Source organism: Oncorhynchus tshawytscha, linkage group LG05, assembly GCF_018296145.1.
Source record: "Oncorhynchus tshawytscha isolate Ot180627B linkage group LG05, Otsh_v2.0, whole genome shotgun sequence".
NCBI lineage: Eukaryota > Metazoa > Chordata > Actinopteri > Salmoniformes > Salmonidae > Oncorhynchus > Oncorhynchus tshawytscha.
Window position 1 is genome coordinate 43849582 of NC_056433.1, and position 21413 is coordinate 43870994.

Below are 21413 nucleotides of genomic sequence, written 5' to 3' on the forward strand. Positions count from 1 at the left end.
AAATAGTTCAAGTTCACAAGGTAAAATAAAAAAACATAAATAAATGAACAAATTCTATTTACAATGGTGTTTGTTCTTCACTGGTTGCAACAGGCCACAAATCTCGCTGCTGTGATGGCACACTGTGGTATTTCACCCAGTAGATATGGGAGTTTATCTAAATTGGGTTTGTAATAATATGGTCATGCATTTGGCAGGAGGTTAGGAAGTGCAGCTCAGTTTCCACCTCATTTCGTGGGCAGTGTGCACAGCCTGTCTTTTCTTGTGTAACAACGGCACTGGAGAAGAAGGCTAACGTTTTTCCCTTTAACAAGTCTGACGAGCCCGACGCGAATGATATACTGCTTTCTCGGGAACAGGCCCATCAGGCCCTGTGATTTGCGTGAAGAAGAGGCAGAGAAAAGGGGGCCAGAGGGCAGGCTGCCTTCTGAGAATTCGTAGGCGATCAAATAAACCTCCACTTCCTTCCATTCTGCTAGCAAACGTGCTATCTTTGGAGAATAAAATAGATGACCGATGCAGAAGATTAAAAAACCAACGGGACATTCAAAACTGTAATATCTTATGCTTCACGGAGTCATAGCTGAATGACGACACTATCAACATACAGCTGGCTGGTTATACGCTGTACTGGCAGGATAGAACACCGGCGTCTGGTAAGACAAGGGGCGGGGGACTATGTATTTTTGTAAATAACAGCTGGTGCACGATATCTAAGGAAGTCTCAAGCTATTGCTCGCCTGAGGTAGAGTATCTCATGATAAGCTGTAGACCACACTATCTACCTAGAGATTTTTCATCTGTATTTTTTGTAGCTGTTTACATACCACCACAGACTGAGGCACTAAGATATCATTGAATGAGCTATATTCCGCCATAAGCAAATAAGAAAATGCTCACCCAGAGCTGACGCTCCTAGCAGCCGGGGACTTTAATGCAGGGAAACTTTTATCTGTTTTACCAAATTTCTATCAGCATGTTAAATGTGCAACCAGAGGGAAAAATACTGTGGACCACCTTTACTCCACATACAAAGCTCTGCCTCGTACTCCATTTGGCAGACGGATTACCAGGACGTGCACTGCGTGCATGCGCTGACCAACTGGCAAGTGTCTTCACTGACATTTTCAACCTCTCCCTGTCCAAGTCTGTAATACCAACATGTTTTAAGCAGACCACCATAGTGCCTGTGCCCAATAACACTAAGGTAACCTACCTAAATGACTACCAACCAGTAGCACTCACGTCTGAAGCCATGAAGTGCTTTGAAAGGGTGGTCATGACTCACATCAACAGCATTATCCCAGAAACCATAGACCCACTCCAATTCGCATACCGCCCCAACAGATCCACAGATGATGCAATCTCTATTGCACTCCACACAGCCCTTTCCCACCTGGACAAAAGAAACACCTATGTAAGAATGCTATTCATTGACTACAGCTCAGCGTTCAACACCATAGTGCCCTCAAAGCACATCAATAAGCTACGGACCCTGGGACAAAACACATCCCTCTGCAACTGGATCTTGGATTTCCTTACGGGCCGCCCCCAGATGGTAAGGGTAGGTAACAACACATCCGCCACACTGATCCTCAACACAGGGGCCCCTCAGGGGTGCGTGCTCAGTCCCCTCCTGTACTCCCTGTTCACTCATGACTGCATGGCTAGGCGCGACTCCAACACCATCATTAAGTTTGCCGATGACACAACAGTGGTAGGCCTGATTACCGACAATGACGAGATAGCTTATAGGGAGAAGGTCAGAGACCTGGCTGTGATCAAGACAAAGGAGATGATTGTGGACTACAGGAAAAAGAGGACAGAGAACGCCTCCATTCTCATCAACTGGGCTCTAGTGGAGCATGTTGAGAGCTTCAAGTTCCTAGGTTGTCCACATCACCAACAAACGAACATGGTCCAAGCACACCTAGACAGTCGTAAAGAGGGCACGACAAAACCAATTCCCCCTCAGGAGACTAAAAAGATTTGGCATGGGTCCTCAGATCCTCAAAAGGTTCTACAACTGCACCATCGAGAGCATCATGACTGGTTTCATCACTGCCTGGTATGGCAACTGCCCGGCCTCCGACCGCAAGGCACTACAGATGGTAGTGCAAACGGCCCAGTACATCACTGGGGCCAAGCTTCCTGCCATCCAGGGCATCTATACCAGGTGGTGTCAGAAGGAGGCCCTAAAAATTGTCAACGACTCCAGCCACCCAAGTCATAGACTGTTCTCTCTGCTACCGCATGGCAAGCGGTACTGGAGTGCCAAGTCTAGGCCCAAGAGGTTTCTAAACAGCTTCTACCCCCAAGCCATAAGACTCCTGAACATCTAATCAAATGGCTACCCAGACTATTTGCATTGCGGCCCCCCCTCTTTTACACCGTTGCTACTATCTGTTGCTATCATCTATGCATATTCACTTTAATAACTCTACCTACATGTACATATTACCTCAACTAACCGGTGCCCCCGTATAAAGTCTCGCTATTGTTATTTTACTGCTGCTCTTTAATTACTTGTTACTTTTATTTCTTATTATTATCTGTATATTTTTCCACTGCATTGTTGGTTAGCGGCTCAAAAGTAAGCGTTTCACTGTAAGGTATTGTTGTTGTATTTGGCACATGTGACTAATAACATTTGATTTGATTTGAAATCCAGGTCTGTCTACGGTGGCCTTTCTCAATAGCAAGGCTATGCTCACTGAGTCTGTTTGGGTCAGTCACAGTGGTCAGGTATTCTTCCACTGTGTACTGCTGTTAGGGGCCAAATAGCATTCATGATTTTTTTGTTAATTCTTTCCAATGTGTCAAGTAAGTATCGTTTTGTTTTCTCATGATTTTGTTGGGTCTAATTTTGTTGCTGTCCTAGGGCTCTGTGGGGTCTGCTTGTGTTTGTGAACAGAGCCCAAGGACCAGCTTGCTTAGGGGACTCTTCTCCAGGTTCATCTCTATGTAGGTGATGGCTTTGTTATGGTTTGTGAATCGCTTCCTTTTTGGTGGTTGTAGAATTTAAAGGCTCTTTTCTGGATTTTGAAAATTAGCGGGTTTCGGCCTTATTCTGCTCTGCGTTCACTATTTTGTGTTTTACGTTGCACACGGAGGATATTTTAGCAAAATTCTGCATGCAGAGTCTCAATTTGGTGTTTGTCACATTTTGGGCAATGGGTTCTATAACGGATTCAAGTATTTTTAGCCAGATCCTAATTGGTATGTCGAATTTTATGTTCCTTTTGATGGCATAGAAGGCCCTTTGTGGAAGTTACCTGTGGCGCTGATGTTTACGCCGAGGTATGTATTGTTTTTTGTGTGCTCTAGGGCAACGGTGTCTAGATGGAATTTGTATTTGTGGTCCTGGCAACTTTCTTTCTCTCTCTCTCATTCTCTCTCTGTTGCTTCTCCTTAATTTGTTTAAAAGGGTTCAACTACTGTCTTTCTCTCGCTTTGCGTCAACTACTCACCACATTTTATGCACTGCAGTGCTAGCTAGCTGTAGCTTATGCCTTCAGTACTAGATTCATTCTCTGACCCTTTGATTGGATGGGCAAGATGTTAGTTCATACCGTAAGAGCTCAGATAGGTTGTCCTCTGAAAGTCGTCACAATTACTGTGTAAGTCTACGGTGTTGAGAACCTTGAGCTTCCTAGGCTTTGTATTGAAGTCAATGTACCCAGAGGAGGACGGAAAATACCTGTCCTCCGGCTATACCATGGTGCTACCCTAGAGGCTACTGTAGGCCTTCATTGCAAAACAGTGTGTTTTATTCAGTTTTTTAGTGACAGGAATATATTTAGCATAGTTGTATATAAACAGGATAACTTCTTTGTTTGTTGTTTCACAATTTTTGTCTTCTTCAGATATTCGCTGAGTAGGATGGTCCTCCCCTTCCTCCTCTGAGGAGCCTCCACTGATGCACACACACACGCACACACCCAAAGGGACAGAGAGAGAGAGAGAGAGAGAGAGAGAGAGAGAGAGAGAGAGAGAGAGAGAGACAGGCCGAGCCAGGAGCAGGAAGAGAGGCAGACTGACAGCTATTAGAGCAGAACGATGCTTCTCTTATCTCCACGGCGATAGAGATCTACAAAGGCCTCGGCTAGAGATTATGAATTCATTACCTCGATACACAAGCAGCGGAATGGGTGGGGGTGTGGAGCGATGAAGGGAGGGGGGTCATTTGTGCTAGATTTTCTATTAATATTGACTGTGGGCCTGTGACTGGGCATTTGATTTGGAGATAGGGGTGTATTGTGAGTCGAGATCAGTTCTGACCTCTGTGTTAGTGCAGAGCTGTCCAAACCTGTTCCTGGAGAGCTACCGTCCTGTAGTTTTTCACTCCAACCCTAAATTAGCGCACCATTTTCTAATAATTAGTTGGTTGATCAGCTGCATCAGGTTTGTTACAACTGGAGCTAGAGCGAACACTCTCTAACACTCATCAGTGGAACAAGGAGTGTGGTCTATGTGGAGGAAATGGGTCCCTCCCACCAGGAAATATGAGTGGTTGAAAATAATCGACAGACATATTACTAGACAGCACAGAGGAATCTATTAACTGTGTGCATTTCTGAAATCAAACACGTTTACCTCTATCTTTCTTGTTCTGTCTCTCTCCCTCTCTCTATTTTTCTCTCTCAATGACTCATCCTTGTTCTCACTGCCTATCTCAGTCCTTTCTTCACCTCAGCTTTTGTTGAACTCAACTGCCATTTGCCAGTGTGTGAATATCATGGAGAAATCCACAAGTGGAGAGAAAGAGCTAGAGGAAGAAAGAGAGAGAGAGAGAGAGAGCAAGAGGAAGGTGTGTAAGTGAGGGAGAGGCAGAGAGAGAGAGAGGGAGAGGGAGAGAGAGAGGAAGACGAGTAAGTGAGTGAGAGAGCGAAAGAGAGAGAACAGTCAGCTTTCCACACCTCTATGAGAGGAGAACTGTTTTGTGAGTGATGAGTGAAGCCAGGGGCTGTTTCTCTCCAGACCTTTGGCTAACTGGCTGGCTGGTTGGCTGTGTCTTTCTTATTTGGTGCAGGGGAATATTGGACTGAGGGAGCCACGGCACTTTGTTTACACATGGGTTCACGAGGTCAGCACAACACCGCTGCTGCAGAGCAAATACAGCACTGCTCACCACTGACACTGACTGAGGCATTATGGGGGATTCTACTCACACACTGACAGACTAGAGTGGGGTCAGCCTGTGCATGGTTAGACCTGCCCGTTCGGGTTCTTGCACTGTGTACCCACATGAAAAGATACTACAGTTTACTCTAGAACACTACAGTACTTACTATAGAATTATGTAGTAAACTGTAGTATACTGTAGAATACTTTACTTCACATTGTAGTATACCTCGACCAAATCCCCCACTGCTATGTTAAAGATAATAAAACAAAACACTATATTAAATACTACAGTAATGTCTGCAAAAACGCTACAGTAAATACTACAATGTACTACAGTCCACAAAAATGCTACAGTAATTACTATAGTATATAACTACAGTAATTTTTACTACATGATTTATACTATAGTGAACTGTATAACTACAGTATAGTACAGTCATGTCCGCAAAAAAACAGTAAATACTACAGTAAAGTCTACTATAGTATTTAACAATAGTATACTATAGTATTTTTCACCTGAGAATGAGACAGGTTTGAATGTAAATATAAACTGTTTAACCGTGCACATGCATGTACACTCATAAACTGTGAAAACACATCCCGAAACACCAAGACAAGTACGACACCAACACAAGGACATAGCTAGAGCCTGGAGACAACACCAACGAAAAGGGCTCGATGAAAACAACATGGCTGCCTTAGAGAGCATGGCTCTACCGAGCAGTGTTTACACTGTGGCCCTACCCAGGCAGAGAATGGATTCAGCCAACACAGCACTGTGCTCTCAACCAGGGCTAATTGAGGCTGGCAAGTCTGAGCCGCAGACCATTCGCTCTGCCTGTCTCAGGATTAGTAGGCCGGGCCCTCGAGCACCGCACAACTGGTCCGGCTTTGTTAATAAAATGCTAAATGATAGCATCTCCAAACTAGATTTTACCGTATAGGCTATACCCGCCATTGCCAACCATTTCTCTTTGTTTGTCTGTCAACTCGGGAAAAGATGTGTGAAAGTGTACTGCGGTGGCCTGAGAAAGTAGTTTTTTTTTGTGCAGTGGTAAAGTTTAAGGTGGTTTGAATTCCAGGGACTCATGCTAATGTGAGGTTAGGAGCCGTACAAAATGGTTGTCATTTGTGAAATTAACAGTTGGTTTGAATTGAATAACCGTTATGAATCCTGGCTGGTTTCCAAAATGGGATACGCACAACACAAAGCCCTTAACGAACAGACAAACAAACAAACTCATGTAACGCCTTGGAATGATTACAAATATTCCCCAAACAATATGAATGATCCTCTTTTAAAATGCGACACACTGCTTAAGCTGGATCTGCATTACTGGTGGGGGGAACATCTAAAAAAGAAAATACGCCTTTTGATTCCCAAATAGCATGAAATTATATATGCCGGAGGAATCAAATTCATTACCTCAAGACTTGAGGTTAATTTACATTTCTTTAAACACAGCTGTAAATAATTGGAGCATTCATAATTGAATAATGGTAGTTTATTTCCAGGGTTGCACAGGGCAGCTGGTCTGGCACATTGGGGTGGCAGGGTAGCCTAGTGGTTAGGGTGTTGGACTAGTAACCGAAAGGTTGCAAGTTCAATTCCCCGAGCTGACAAGGTACAGATCTGTCGTTCTGCCCCTGAACAGGCAGTTAACCCACTGTTCCTAGGCCGTCATAGAAAATAAGAATTTGTTCTTAACTGACTTGCCTAGTTAAATAAAGGTAAAAAAATGTAATTAAAAAAAACAGACTATCAAACAAGGCCGCCATGCTAGCTGCCGCTAAAACAGAGCGCCGCCGTCCGACCCAATGCTAGTTGTAAAGATGAACACGCTAGAGCCCTCATGAGCACTGCTCTTTCACTTCTATCCATACTAAAGCCCACCCAATGGTAGGTAGTACTCCTAGTACTCCTTGTTCATTCATGTGCATAAGCCCTTAAAGAATTGCCCATTCGAGCCTAATCTAAGCACTAAGCAGTTAACCCCCACAATCACAATAAAATGACACCTAGTTAGCCAATACCACAGCTTGTGAAGGCCCCAACACCTTGTCAAGAAGATAAACAAATGATCCGAAAGATTTTAGGCAAAGTTAAGCATCCTGTGCATTCTTTGAATAGTCAGCACGTTAGGACATTTTTGGATGGCTGTTATTCTTAATCTTCATTTCAAATGCCCTCATTGCAAAAAAATGTATTGAAAAAATTCCCATTACTGTATGCACACACACGCACACACTTTCTCACCCAGCCCCCACACACACAGATATCACCCCCCACACACACACACACACTCCTCCTCCCTTCCCCCAACCACACACACTCGAGCCCCCTGGCCACACCCACTGCCTCCCTCCCTCTGCTCCCAGTCTCTTCCACATTGAGTGCTGCTGCTGCTCCGGAGGGTCCAGATGTGGCACTTCTCTGTTCTCCACTTTCACAGTTAAACGAAAGCAGGTCATCGAGGGCCTAAGTATCATCTCCCTCAACATGCTGAATGCGGCTATTAATACGGCTGCTTGTGAGCCTTAAGACAGTGTTGGAGAATGGCCTGCTAGTGCCGACACCAAGAAACCATCTGTCTGCCTAGTTGCTAACTGTACGGTAGTGCTGACATCCCTAACCTAAGTGCGGACGTCCATTTTCTTCTGTGTCCCATAAGAGTAGGCTTTTATCTTTGTTTTTGCAAGCGTAACATGCGAATAAATCCACCAAAACTATGTTAAATGGAAGATTAGTGCAGAATTGTAATTTCAATCAATATAGAGTGGATAAAGTATGTTATATGTTAAAGTTGATGTCAATGAGATTTGTCAATATTTAAAAACACAGGTAGCTAAGATATTGCCCAGACGGAAGCAGTGCATATCGATAGTAAAAAGTTAATGCCCTCCAACCTAAACGATGGGTAAATGTAAGATCACGTCCGTAAATTGAAGATTTCCATCAGTGTTGAAAGTACGAAGATAATGACATTTGTCAGTAGTCAAAAACCGAGGTAATACCCAGAAGGAAGCAGTGAATACTGGAGAGTTGGTGTCTGCCAACCTAGGGAAATGAAACCCTGAGCACCGAGAGGAATGTGCAGGCAGGTAGACTGGACTACAGAGGGTAAAACACGCTCCTCAACATTAACCTGCTCTGACAGTTAGATGATGGTTCTCTCTCTTTTGGACACAGCTGTCAATACAGATGGATGGCCTGCGCAGACGGGGGAGAAATTAACCTGAGTGGTGGCACTCTGACCTCTTACTACAGACACACACATCTGATAGAGTGGAAATCATTGGACGGATGGTTGACTAGTAGAGGTTGTTACTACTACTACTACTACTACCAATCTGCTAATAATATCACAGCAAATACTCAAATATTTAAAAAATGTAGTAGTGTAGTAGTAATAGTACTTCTAGTAGGTTGAGAAGTAATGATTGTTGGGGTTTTGGCATTTCTAATTCTATAGTACCATAGTGGTAATAGCACCATTTTAAAGTACAGTAATACTGGTAGACATAGGCCTAATAGGAATCTCAGCTGTAAAGTTGGAGAGTGTTTACGCAATGTTTTTGAGGTAGAAAGTGCAATTGATTCTTATGGGGCCGAGAGAAATTCGAGCTGGAACAGAATTAGGCCACTATAACTGCTGTTTCTTCCACCTCCCTCCAAGATGGATGAGGCCCGGGGCCATGCAAAGTTTAGAGCCACTTACCTCTCGTTTGTTTTCAAAAGCCCTTTAGCTTCATATCTTCAGTTGTTTCAGTGGCGTTTGTCTTCTCCTTTTTGCTCAAGTGTACCTTTACCAGAGAGGGAGAAATGAAAGAGAAATGTTAATGAAAGGGACTGCCAAATGAACGGCCTCTTTGAGTGGAGAAACTTAGCGCCTAGATGATTTTCACTTTTTTCCCCCCTGCCCTTCAGTGTTCGAATCGCAGGGCTCGAACGAGGCAAGGCTGATTGCTGGAGAACATTGCTGGAGTGTGAATTTACATTAAATTCCACTTGCATTTAAAAAAATATATATAATCCATAATGAGTGTGTGTATACGTGCGTGTACGTGTCCATGTGTGTGCACATAGCCTGTATGTATGCGCGCGCGTGTGTACATTTGACTATGCATGCGTGCTTGGCAAGTTCATCTCTCTTTCTCTCTCTCCTATGTCACACACACACACCTCCACTCAATATTCTGTCAATACTCTCAGTAAGCCTGGAGCCATAGGCACCACTGTCTTGTGTGTGTGTGTTGTGGATGCTTCGCTCACCGGGGGGAGAGGGGTTATCTTTACCAAAGGTCAGAGTATCTCATCATTAAAAAAGGCCCCAGGATCACTCTTATAAGACATTACAATGAATACTGTAGTAATATGATTATGAAAAGGTGTGTATTATACATGCCAGCCTGACACCTTGTGTGTTCCAGGGCAGCCGCGGTTGCATTATGACTGAGCAACACTGAGCGGAAAGGACTTTCTTCTCCCTCGATTTCTCTTACACCGCCCTTTGTCCCCTCCCTCCCTCATTCTCTTCCTTGTTCTCTCAGCTCAGTTCATAGACAGGCCCCCCAGCAACCCCATTGTTACCACGACAACCAGCCAGCAGGGAGACATGATTCCTCATCCTGACGGGCCGCTTGAATTCCAGCCCGGCCAATCATAACAGCTAAAAGGGGTTGTGCCTAGTCCCCAGTGGAGCTGGGCTGGGGCACAGAGAGGAGGACGCGGAGGGGGGTATGTACAGTGTGTGTGTGTGTGTGTGTGTGTGTGTGTGTGTCTGTGTGTGTGTGAGAGAGATAAAGAGAGCAAGAGAGAGACAGATAGAGAGAGAATGAGAGAGTATCTGTGTGTGAAAGAGTGTGTGTCTGTGTGTGTATATGTGTGTGTGTACACATGTGTGCATGGAGGGGGTATGGCAATCTGGGCTCCAGTGTGTCCTCCCCTTCACAGCTAATCTGCTGCCAAGAGGAGCGCAAAGGGAATTTGTTTAATGTACGGCATTTCTTCTCTGCACACGGTGTTGCACTACTGCTGCCCCCCTCTCTTATGTTACAGGCTAACAATGCACAAAGGCTAACGCTAGGCTAACGCTATGGCTAAAGCAGTGCTGTATCCTCACATTTTGGTATGAAACGAGGGCGAGGCCGCATCTCCACCCATGAGGAAAGAGCTCTCCGGTTTGTTTTCTCATGACCCTGCAACATATTGGCATGAAGTTTAGTCACCGCTGAGACAGATGGCCAAGCATCATGGTGCACAGTAAATTGGGAGATGGTGGAACGCGGATGAAAAGACATCTCAGTAGAGCCTGCATCCTGTGATTTTCTCACTCTGTTTTTCTTTCTCCAGTACTGTGACAGGATTGGTGTAGTGAGGCAAAGGCGTTTGAGTCCTTTTGTAGCTCAGTTGGTAGAGCATGGCGCTTGTAACACCAGTGTGGTGGGCTTGATTCCGGGGCGACCCATATGTAAAATGTGTCTGCTGAATGGCATGTATTATATAATTATATACAATGAGTGTCCAAAACATTAAGAACACAGTCCTAATATTCAGTTGCCCTCAAAACCGCCTCAATTCGTCAGGGCATGGACTCTACAAGGTGTTGAAAGTGTGCCACAGGGATGTTGGCCCATGTCGACTCCAATGCTTCCCACAGTTGTGTCAAGTTGGTTGGATGTTCTTCGGGTGGTGGAACATTCTTGATACACACGGGAGACTGTTTAAAAACCCAGCAGTGTTGCAGCTCTTGACACGAAGGCACTTGTGTCTTGCCCATTCACCCTCTGAATGGCACACACACACAATCAATGTCTCAATTGTCTTCAGGCTTAAAAATCCTTCTTTAACCCGTCTCCTCCCCTTCATCGATACTGATTGAAGTGGCATTAACAAGTGATATCAATAAGGGATTATAGCTTTCACCTGGATTCACCTGGTCAGTCTATGTCATGGAAAGAGCAGGTGTCCAGACTATGGTGTACACTGTGTATATTATCAGATTTAGCACATGGGCCAAAATACAAACACCACAAATGTCTGACCTATTCAAGGAATGTGTCTCTGTCAACAAGTGTTGTACTTGTAAAGTAAAAAACCCACCTTTACTAGTGGGTTGAATATACTGGACGAATGAAATAGCACCACCAGCTTAAGCCTCGATGTCTGCATTCTGCACTGTATTTGGTGTTTGGGTGGGTGTATGCCCCCTGTCTCTCCAAATGAGGTTCCTCCACCACACACACATGCATGGCATGCACACACACACACACACACACACACACACACACACACACCGAAAGTCTTTGACTGGAAAAGGACCAAAGCAACCTCCATCACCCCCCACTCCCCGGTCTCACCACACCTGTCACCTTGTGTGACCCTGTCGTCCCCTCGACCCCTCCCCCCTCCCCAACACCCCCTCCCCTCTTCAATGTTCTGAGGGCATAAAGTTATTGTTGTGACCCACAGCAATTAAACCTGGGCCTCTGCCACGGTGCCGGGGGGTTAGGGAAGTGGGTAGGAGGGGGGGAAAGCTCACCTAAGCTCCTCTAATATATTGGACAGATAGAGGATCTGTGCTCTTGGCAGTCGTCCACTGTCTACCGGCGGACGGAAGGTCAGTCACTCACTCATCCCCTTTCTCTTTTTATTTCGATATATAGGTGGAAATGACGTTATCGAAAATAAATAGAAACAACACCCTATGAATGCAAACAGTAAATATTACATGGCTTAGGAGATACATCAGCGGTGTAATCCTGTTTAGTAAAATGAGATGAAAAAGAGAAAAATCATTTCATGCAGATTGTAGATGATAATTCAATGGCATTGGAAGAATGGAGCGCTGAGGAGTCCGCCAAGGCCTTCGGGCATGAGATGATGAACTACAGGGCTTTCAGAAAGTACAGCATTCACACCCCTTGACTTTTTCCACATTTTGTTGTGTTGTAGCCTGAATTTGAAGTGAGATTGAGATTTTAAGTCACTGGTTTACACACAATACCCCATAATGTCAAAGTGGAATTCTGTTTTTAGAAATGTGTAAAAATGTTTTAAAAAATGATCATCTAAAATGTCTTGTGTCAATAAGTATTGAGTAAATCAAAAAAATAATGTAACGAGTAAAAATGTACAAGTCACAAAATACGTTTCATGGGCTAACTCTGTGTGCAATAATAGTGTTTAATGTGATTTTTGAATGACTACCTCATCTCTGTACCCCACACATACAATTATCTGTTAGGTCCCTCAGTCGAGCAGGGAATATCAAACGATTCAACCAGAAACAACAGTGAGGTCCAATGCCTCGCAAAGAAGGGCACCTAACGGTAGAAAAACAGACACTGAATATCCCTTTGAGCATGGTGAAGTTATTAATTACACTTTGGATGGTGTATCAATACACCCAGTCACTAATAAGAGACAGGTGTCTTTTCTTACTCAGTCGGAGAGGAAGGAAACCGTTCAGGGATTTCACCATGAGGCCAATGGTGCCTTTAAAACAGTTAGAGTTTAATGGCTGTGATAGGAGAAAACTTAGGATGGATCAACAACATTGTAGTTAGTCCACAATTACTAACCAACATGACAGAGTGAAAAGAAGGAAGCCTGTAGAGAACAAAATTATTCCAAAAACATGCATCCTGTTTGCAGGAAGGTACTAAAGTAAAACTGCAAAAAGTGTGGCAAAGAAATTAACTTCATGCCCTGAATACAAATCCAATACAACACATCACTGAGTACCACCCTTCATATTTCCAAGCGTGGTGGTGGCTGCGTCATGTTATGGGTATACTTGTCACCAGCAAGGACTAGGGGGGGGGGGATAAATGGAATAGTGCTAAGCACAGGCAAAATCCTAGAGGAAAACCTGGTTCAGTCTGCTTTCCAACAGACACTGGGAGACAAATTCACCTTTCATCAGGACAATAACCTGAAACACAGGGCCAAATATGCACCGGATTAAATGTTCCTGAGTGGCCTAGTTATAGTTTTGACTTAAATTGGCTTGAAAATCTATGGCAAGACTTGAAAATTGCTTTTTAGCAATGATCAACAACCAATTTAACAGTTTTTTTTTTTTATGTGGAAATATTGTACAATCCCGGTGTGCAAAGAGTTTAGAGAGTCACCCAAAAAAAGACTCTCAGCTGTAGTCACTGCCAAAGGGGATCCTAACATGTATTGACTCAGGGGTGTGAACATTTATGTGAATGAGATATTTCTTGTTTATTTACATTTAAATAAATACATGTGCACTTCTAAAAACGTGTTTCCACTTTGTCATTTGGGGTGTCGTGTGCAGATGGATGCAAACAGAAATCTATTCAATCCATTCTGAATTCAGGCTGTAACATAATAAGTCAATGGGTATGAATACCTTCTGAAGGCACTGTATCTTACAGTTGACAAAGAATGAAAAGTCTGTTTTTATCCTTTAAATGTGGAGCTACGTCCAAAATAACACTCTAGCAAGTCCGTCACAAAGGTTCCGAAAAGTGATTAACATGTATAATCTGTTACACTTTACAATGAGGCTATATTTATTTATTTTTTAAATGTTTTATTTCACCTTTATTTAACCAGGTAGGCTAGTTGAGAACAAGTTCTCATTTACAACTGCGACCTGGCCAAGATAAAGCATAGCAGTGTGAACAGATAGCAACACAGAGTTACACATGGAGTAAACAATAAACAAGTCAATAACACAGCAGAAAAAAAGAGAAAAAAAAATTAAACATTTAAAAAATAAAAAAAAGAGTCTATATACATTGTGTGCAAAAGGCATGAGGAGGTAAATTAATTATTACAATTTAGCAGATTAACACTGGAGTGATAAATGATTAGATGGTCATGTGCAGGTAGAGATACTAGTGTGCAAAAGAGCAGAAAAGTAAATAAATAAAAACAGTATGGGGATGAGGTAGGTAAATTGGGTGGGCTATTTACCGATGGACTATGTACAGCTGCAGCGATCGGTTAGCTGCTCAGATAGCAGATGTTTAAAGTTGGTGAGGGAGATAAAAGTCTCCAACTTCAACGATTTTTGCAATTCGTTCCAGTCACAGGCAGCAGAGAACTGGAAGGAAAGGCGGCCAAACGAGGTGTTGGCTTTAGGGATGATCAGTGAGATACACCTGCTGGAGCGCGTGCTACGGGTGGGAGTTGCCATCGTGACCAGTGAACTGAGATAAGGCGGAGCTTTACCTAGCATGGACTTGTAGATGACCTGGAGCCAGTGGGTCTGGCGACGAATATGTAGCGAGGGCCAGCCGACTAGAGCATACAGGTTGCAGTGGTGGGTGGTATAAAGTGCTTTTAGTAACAAAGCAGATGGCACTGTGATAAACTGCATCCAGTTTGCTGAGTAGAGTATTGGAAGCCATTTTGTAGATGACATCGCCGAAGTCGAGGATCGGTAAGGATAGTCAGTTTTACTAGGGTAAGTTTGGCGGCGCGAGTGAAGGAGGCTTTGTTGCGAAATAGAAAGCCGATTCTAGATTTGATTTTGGATTGGAGATGTTTGATATGAGTCTGGAAGGAGAGTTTACAGTCTAGATATTAACAAGCATTTGTTGATGTGCCCTTATTGTAAAGTCGTACCATACTATCATCTACATGTTTATCATAAATTATTTTCCAGACACTCGTGGGTATTTTGCAACCAGTTAGGAAGGCTGTTAGGAAGGAACGTGTTGAATTACCTCATGACTTATTTAAATGATGCAATGGCTTCGTCTGAAATGCCACCTGTTGTTCAAAGTGGTGTGTCCCCCCTGTTCAACAAATGGGCAGCTCTGTTTCAGGATCCATCCAGCATCTGTGCACTAAAACAAATAGCTGGGCCATCAGTTGGGGTCAGGTTTGGTTCAATGTCATTTCAATAATATGTATTTCTTTGTATGTGATGCAACTCAAACGGCAGCCCAAACAGCGTTGCCTTGAACTCTCCTGATCACAAACATTTTTTGACACGCACGCACACGCACGCACGCACACACACACACGCACGCACACGCACACACACACGCACACACACACATAATCCTCCACCCCACCGCCTCCATATCCTCATATACAGATCGCCCTTCCAGCGAATCCCATTATAAGCAACAGAAGGCCTGAACAATCACACAGCCCTGTATGTTTTGTTTCTGTGGAACATCTCCCACAGACTGACGAGCCACTCCACGGCAGCCACTCTGATTCAAGTTTCATTAGGGGGTCTGTCTTGCGCCGATAAACGCAACAGTGCCCATTATGTTAGCTGGCTCTCAGCGAATTCCCAAACAATAATTACTGCTGTGTCTGTCTGTCTGCCGTAGTTGGCCTCAGCATTTCCCCTTCTCCTGTAGATGATTCTGGGGAGTGGGGGGAATTGGGGTGGGAGTGGCGTTTCAATTAGAGGACCTGCCCGTCTAAAGCCTCGGCAGTTTTCCCCCCCTGTTCACTAAATCACAATCACAACGCCAGACAGACTGGAGTTAGATATTCCTAATATCACAATAATTAATGTTATTGGATCTGGTGGTGATGTATTTCACAATGCTAAAATATCCCCGAAGTAGCCTCCTACCTAGGAGGAGTCTGCTCCCCTGAATGACTGTGTTAACTGGGGTTAGGTTTGTATAAATCATAAAACAATTTCAAACACCTTTGTAAGCTTTCAAATGTCATCAAACTCAACTTTTTTATTTTTCAGTGATGAAGACATGGATGTCTCATGGTGGGGTATGCAAAATGGATCAACTTTGATCACCTCAATCTCCTGAATGTTTTGGTATTCAGGTCCAAAAAGTCACTTTCTACCATAGGCAAACACGTATGGAAGGTTTCCTTCAAATGAAAATGGGATGGAGTCAGAAAGTGATTGAAATCATATGGAACGATCTGTCTAGTAAATCTGCTGATGCCCTTCAGTGAGAGGCTGGTGACATTGGATTGGAAGCATTATTTGGTCACAGATGTGTCCCTCGGCCAGGGGGACTGGACACAGCAGAGGATTAATTACGATAAATCATCTCTCTCTCTCTCTCTCTCTCTCTCTCTCTCTCTCTCTCACTGACACACACACACACACACTTACTCACACGTTTATGACTGCTCAGACTGTTGGGTCCAGCTTGCGGCATTCTCTTTATCCATCTATCCATCTCCATCTATCTCTCTCCATTTACGTCATCTCTCTCCCTTCCTCTTTTTCTCTCATATTGTGGAAGAAGTGTTGTATGGCTGTACTGTAGCCTATGTTAAAGGTATCCCATATTTCTCTGAGGAAAGCCAAGATATCACTACGTCTTCACATCGGGCCATAAATCTCAAGATTAGCTGTTTGGTAAAAACAATGGCACCCATCAAATGGGATCGAGGGGACCAAGAAACAAGCCTGTAAACTTGCCCTGTGGATTAAATTGGGACATAAATCACTCATATTTAATAGATGCTTGCAGATATTGACAGTTAGTTGAACATTCCAGAAAACCTCTGTCTAAGACCAGTGGACAGTCCCATTTCCAAACGTTATTTGTCATCTTCTCACACGTGACGACTCGGCAAATAATTAAATGAATAAACAAATCGCTTCGGAGACATATAATCAGTGCTTAGTACGCCCGTAGTCATTGAGGGAGGGGGTAGGGCTGGTGTGGCATGGCAATTGGCAGCAGGGGGTAGTGGGTGGGTTCTGGGAAGGGAAGGGGTGGGGTTGCGATGGAAGGGGAGGGGGGGTGAAGTAGTTTAGTTTATTATTACTAATATCTACTGTTGCCGTATTTGTGTGGCATGGAATTCGGAAGCTTCCGAGAGCTTTGACCTCCCCAGCCCTGGACCAGGGCTTTGCAAAGCCTGGATCATCCCCTCTAATCCGCACTCATTAAGGATGAGCTGCATGATAGCGCACCACCACCCTCCACACCCATCCACACTCTAACCAGCCTCCCCACTGTGGATAAGTGGCGGCTTTTATGGCAAATGTTATAAATTACTGCAGGCCATTGCATGTGCGCAACTGCTGGCTCAGTAAATAAAGCACCCACACACATCAGCATTAATAGGGACTATAGTGATTGGAGTGACAAACTGTGTGTGTGGGGGGGATGTTTGGTTGATCAAGGGAAGTTTACTGTAAGTTGTGCACTGCACTGTACTCACAGGAAATCAGTTGTTTTAAGAGATGGGAAGGGGAGAGAAGTTGAGACTTAGAGTTCTAGGTTCATTGGGTTGCGGTAAGTATGCAGTAGGCCAATCTGACACTCGGGATGCCCATTTTTACCCACTTAAAATGTGCTTCCTTCTAGAAATACTTTCGTTAGGTCCATAAGAGGAGCAGGTATTATATTGGCCAAAACATGGAACGTAAAATATTTTTGGGGATGTTATATTAGAGACATTGGACTTCATATACATTCCAAATGGCCTCTCCTCTCCGCCAAGCCTACACATGAAGCCTTGGGGTGAACAACAGCTGGGAGTTTAGATAAATTACATCTACACTATCCTCCAAAGATGTGGTCTCGGTTCCAGAGCAGCAAATTAAAAATGTAAACCCATTTAGCAAGGTGGCCCAGAGTAACTTCAAGCAGTGTGGTCGGGAGTGGAGGGATGCGCGATATTCCATCAGCGTCGTGTCACGCCGACCCTCTGAGTAATGACACCAGTCGCCAGACTCGCCGCTACTCAGCGAGAGGCCCATCCGCGAGAGGAAAATGTGCCACAATATACTCCAGCCGTAATTGATCTTAGTGCCATCTTTATTTTTAAACCCCCTCTCCTTTCCGTCGCCTTCTTGAAATGTCTGGCGAATTTCAGTAAAGTGCCACCACTGGGCCTATTACTCGGACAGAAACGAGGCAGTGCTCCTGACTTAATTGTTCTCCTGTCTGCCTGGAGGAGAGAGGAGATTTTAGACGGTCCCTTTGGAGAGTGCCGTGTTTAAAAATGCACAGCCTCACTGAGATAGTATTAAAAGCACAAGGACAAGGGGTAAAATGAAGATAGAAGGGATAGAAGGAAGAAGGGGATCGGTCATGACAAAGAGAACTATCATAAGTAGTGTGCTAAAGCTGAGGCCAACCAAGCAAAATGCAGCCACATACACATACTCATTCAAAGAGTCCACCAAAAAGTTCTGATACAACCTCAGCAAATCAATTAATTCACATTAAAATCCTCCATAAACAAATGGAATAACATTCATAAATGTCAAGACAAAATACATAATAAGTAATAAGGTTTTGAAGTGTCTTTCCTCCAGTATATCTAGGGACATATAAAAAAGCTAAGGATATATTGTGTTTTTTGGGGACACAAAACTACATCCATACTTCCATTCATTTTTTTGTTGTTTTACCAGTACTGGTTACTTTCAGACGAGTCCCGTGGGGCTTGAGGGGGTCATAGGGCAAGATGGAGAACACCATCATGTTTTTGAGAGTCTCATTTTTCTATATAGTGGGTCATATTAGTTTGTCAAGCTGGTCGGACGCTACAGACGTTTTTGTGAGACAAACACCACTGCAGCTCGGCCACCTTCCACCGCAGATGCTGAAGGCCGACATAAGCAGATGCCTTGGTTTGAGACGCCCCATGCCCCATGCAAAAAGCCAGATATCACTTGCTTAAACTGACAGATTTTTACAGGGATTTAAAAAAATCTTGTTGCATAGATTGACGCATGGGTGCGACACACAGCCTATGTATCACTTTCCCTTACTTCAGAAACAGGCTCCTGGCAAACAGTTGTTGCAAATATTTGGCCAATTGGCGGCAAATTTTCACAAGAAAATTTGTTTTGCGGCACTGTTGTGACAAATTTGTGACGATTTGTGAAGTTCTGGCAAACAATTCTGGGAAACTTGTGGCGAACATTCTACTGTTTGCTGTAAATTTGCTGCAAAATCATTATGAATATGCAAATTAGAGTCAATAAGTATTCAACCCCTTTGTCATGGCAAGCCTAAATAAGTTAACTACATAATAAGTTGCATGGACTCATTCTGTGTTCAATAATAGTGGTTAACATGATTTTTTTTACCTCCTCTCTGTACCCCATAAATACAATTATCTGTAGGGATCCTCAGTAGAGCAGTGAATTTCAAACACAGATTCAACCACAAAGACCAAGGAGGTTTTTCAATGCATTGCAAAGAAGGGCACAGATTAGTACATGTGATTTAAAAAAAAAAAGAATCTCCCTTTGAGCATGGTGAAGTTATTTATTAGGCTTTGGATGGTGTATCAATACACCCAGTCACTGCAAAGATAAAGGCTTCCTTCTTAACTCCTTGCTGGAGAGGAAGGGAACGGCTCAGGGATTTCACTAATAGGCCAATGGTGGTTTTAAAACAGTTACAGAGTTTAATGGTTGTGATATGAGAAAACTGAGAATGGATCAACACCTTTGTAATTACTCCAAAATGCAAACCTAAATGACAGAGTGAAAAGAAGAAAGCCTGTGCATCCTGTTCACAACAAAGTAATACTGCCAAAAATGTGGCAAAGAAATGTACTTTTTGTCCTGAATATGAAGTGTTATGTTTGGGGAAAATCCAACACAACACATCACTGAGTACCATTCTTCATATTTTCAAGCATTATGGTGACTACCTCATGTTATGGGTATGTGTGCTTGTCATTGGCAAGGACTAGGGAGTTTTTAGGATAAAAAGAAACGGAATACAGCTACGCACAGGCAAAAAAAACCCTGCTTCAGTCTTCTTTACAACAGACAGGACAATAACCTCAAACACAAGTACAAATCTACATTGGAGATGCTTAGCCAAGGTGACATTGAATGTTCCTGAGTGGCCTAGTTACAGTTTTTACTTAAATCGGCTTGCAAATCTATGGCAAGACTTAAACATGGCTTTATAGATATGATCAACAATTGACTTGACAGAGGTTGAAGAATTTAAAAAATAATAATGGGCAAATATTGTTCAATCCAGGTGTGCAAAGCTCTTAGACACTTAGCCAAAAAAACACAGCTGTAATCGCTGCCAAAGGTGTTCCTAACATGTATTGTCTCAATGGGGTGATAACTTACATAATCAAGATATATTAGTTTTATCATTGACCTAAAATGACAGATCAATCCATTTTAATCCCACTTTGTAACACAACAAAATGTGGAAAAAGTCAAGGGGTGTGAATACTTTCTGAAGGCACTGAAGCTACTTAAACCAAATCACATATAACTTTAACTTAACCTGCCTCTCACAGCGAAAAAACCCAAATCATACTAAATTGACTAAATATACTAAACAACATGTATTCAATGTCTTAACAGATAAATATACATCCAATACAGTTTTCTTAGTGATCTTATAATGAAAACGTTATGTCAAGTGCCACAATAAAAACCTTGAAATCATCAGCATGTAAATTAGAGAAAGAGAATGAACAACATTTATGTATTTAAAACCACAAAAAAAATCAACCCCAATTCAGGACTATAGCCTTTTTGAGCGAACTTTGGAGATGGCGGCCAGGGCTGGCCCTAGCTTTTTGGGGGCCGTAAGAGAGATATGGTTTGGGGGCTCTATACCTCGCTGCAAAACATTTTAGTGGCCCAGAGGCGGATGCTGTGGATTGAGACACATCTAATGCAAAAAATATCTCTAGTTTAAACAAGCAGATTTTTTTTTGGGGGTTAATTATGCTAATTCGATTCCCGTGGGAGCGCAGACACCGATCTTAGGGGGTTAAAGCAATTAAAGTTCTGATTGTTACAAAGAAATAATGAATTGACAACAGTTCTAAGAATAAAACATGCATTTGCTTACCTTATCAAGCTTGAAGATGATACACTGTTATGAGTGAGTGTACCACAAGCATCAGGGTGTTGATGTATCTTTTCAACACCATGGGTAGGGAGGGGAAGGGTATTTTACTTTGCCTAGTTTTTCTTTGATGTCAAGTTAGCGCATATTGTTGCTACCTTAGCTGTTGAGCTGGCTAACATGCTACTGAACAGTGATGGTAGCATACTGACATGCACATAGGTATTAAGCAACGTCTTCACCTAAAAATATAGGTGTTTAAAATATCAAGCAAATCATTGATTAGCCAGCTAGCTATCACTTTAAATGTACAAAAACACAGGTAGAAACGGAAATATCCCCGCACTCAACTGGCGGACCGCGGTCTAAATCCAGACCCTACCTCACCTCCTCCCTGTAGGCTGTCTCGTCATTCTTGGTAATCAGGCCTACTACTGTTGTGTCGTCTGCAAACTTGATGATTGAGTTGGAGGGGTGCGTGGCCAGGGAGTACAGGAGGTGGC

At 43.3% G+C, this 21413-nt stretch overlaps 1 protein-coding gene across 1 annotated transcript in view; it reads right to left on the reverse strand.

Moving 5' to 3' along the window:
* Nucleotides 1–21413, reverse strand: part of LOC112250622 (receptor-type tyrosine-protein phosphatase S-like) — a 271665-nt gene that overhangs the window by 215083 nt on the left and 35169 nt on the right. The window contains exon 2 of the mRNA XM_042321927.1: nucleotides 8847–8931. The gene's annotated coding sequence lies outside the window, so the exon portion shown is untranslated. The remainder of the gene's footprint in view (nucleotides 1–8846; nucleotides 8932–21413) is intronic.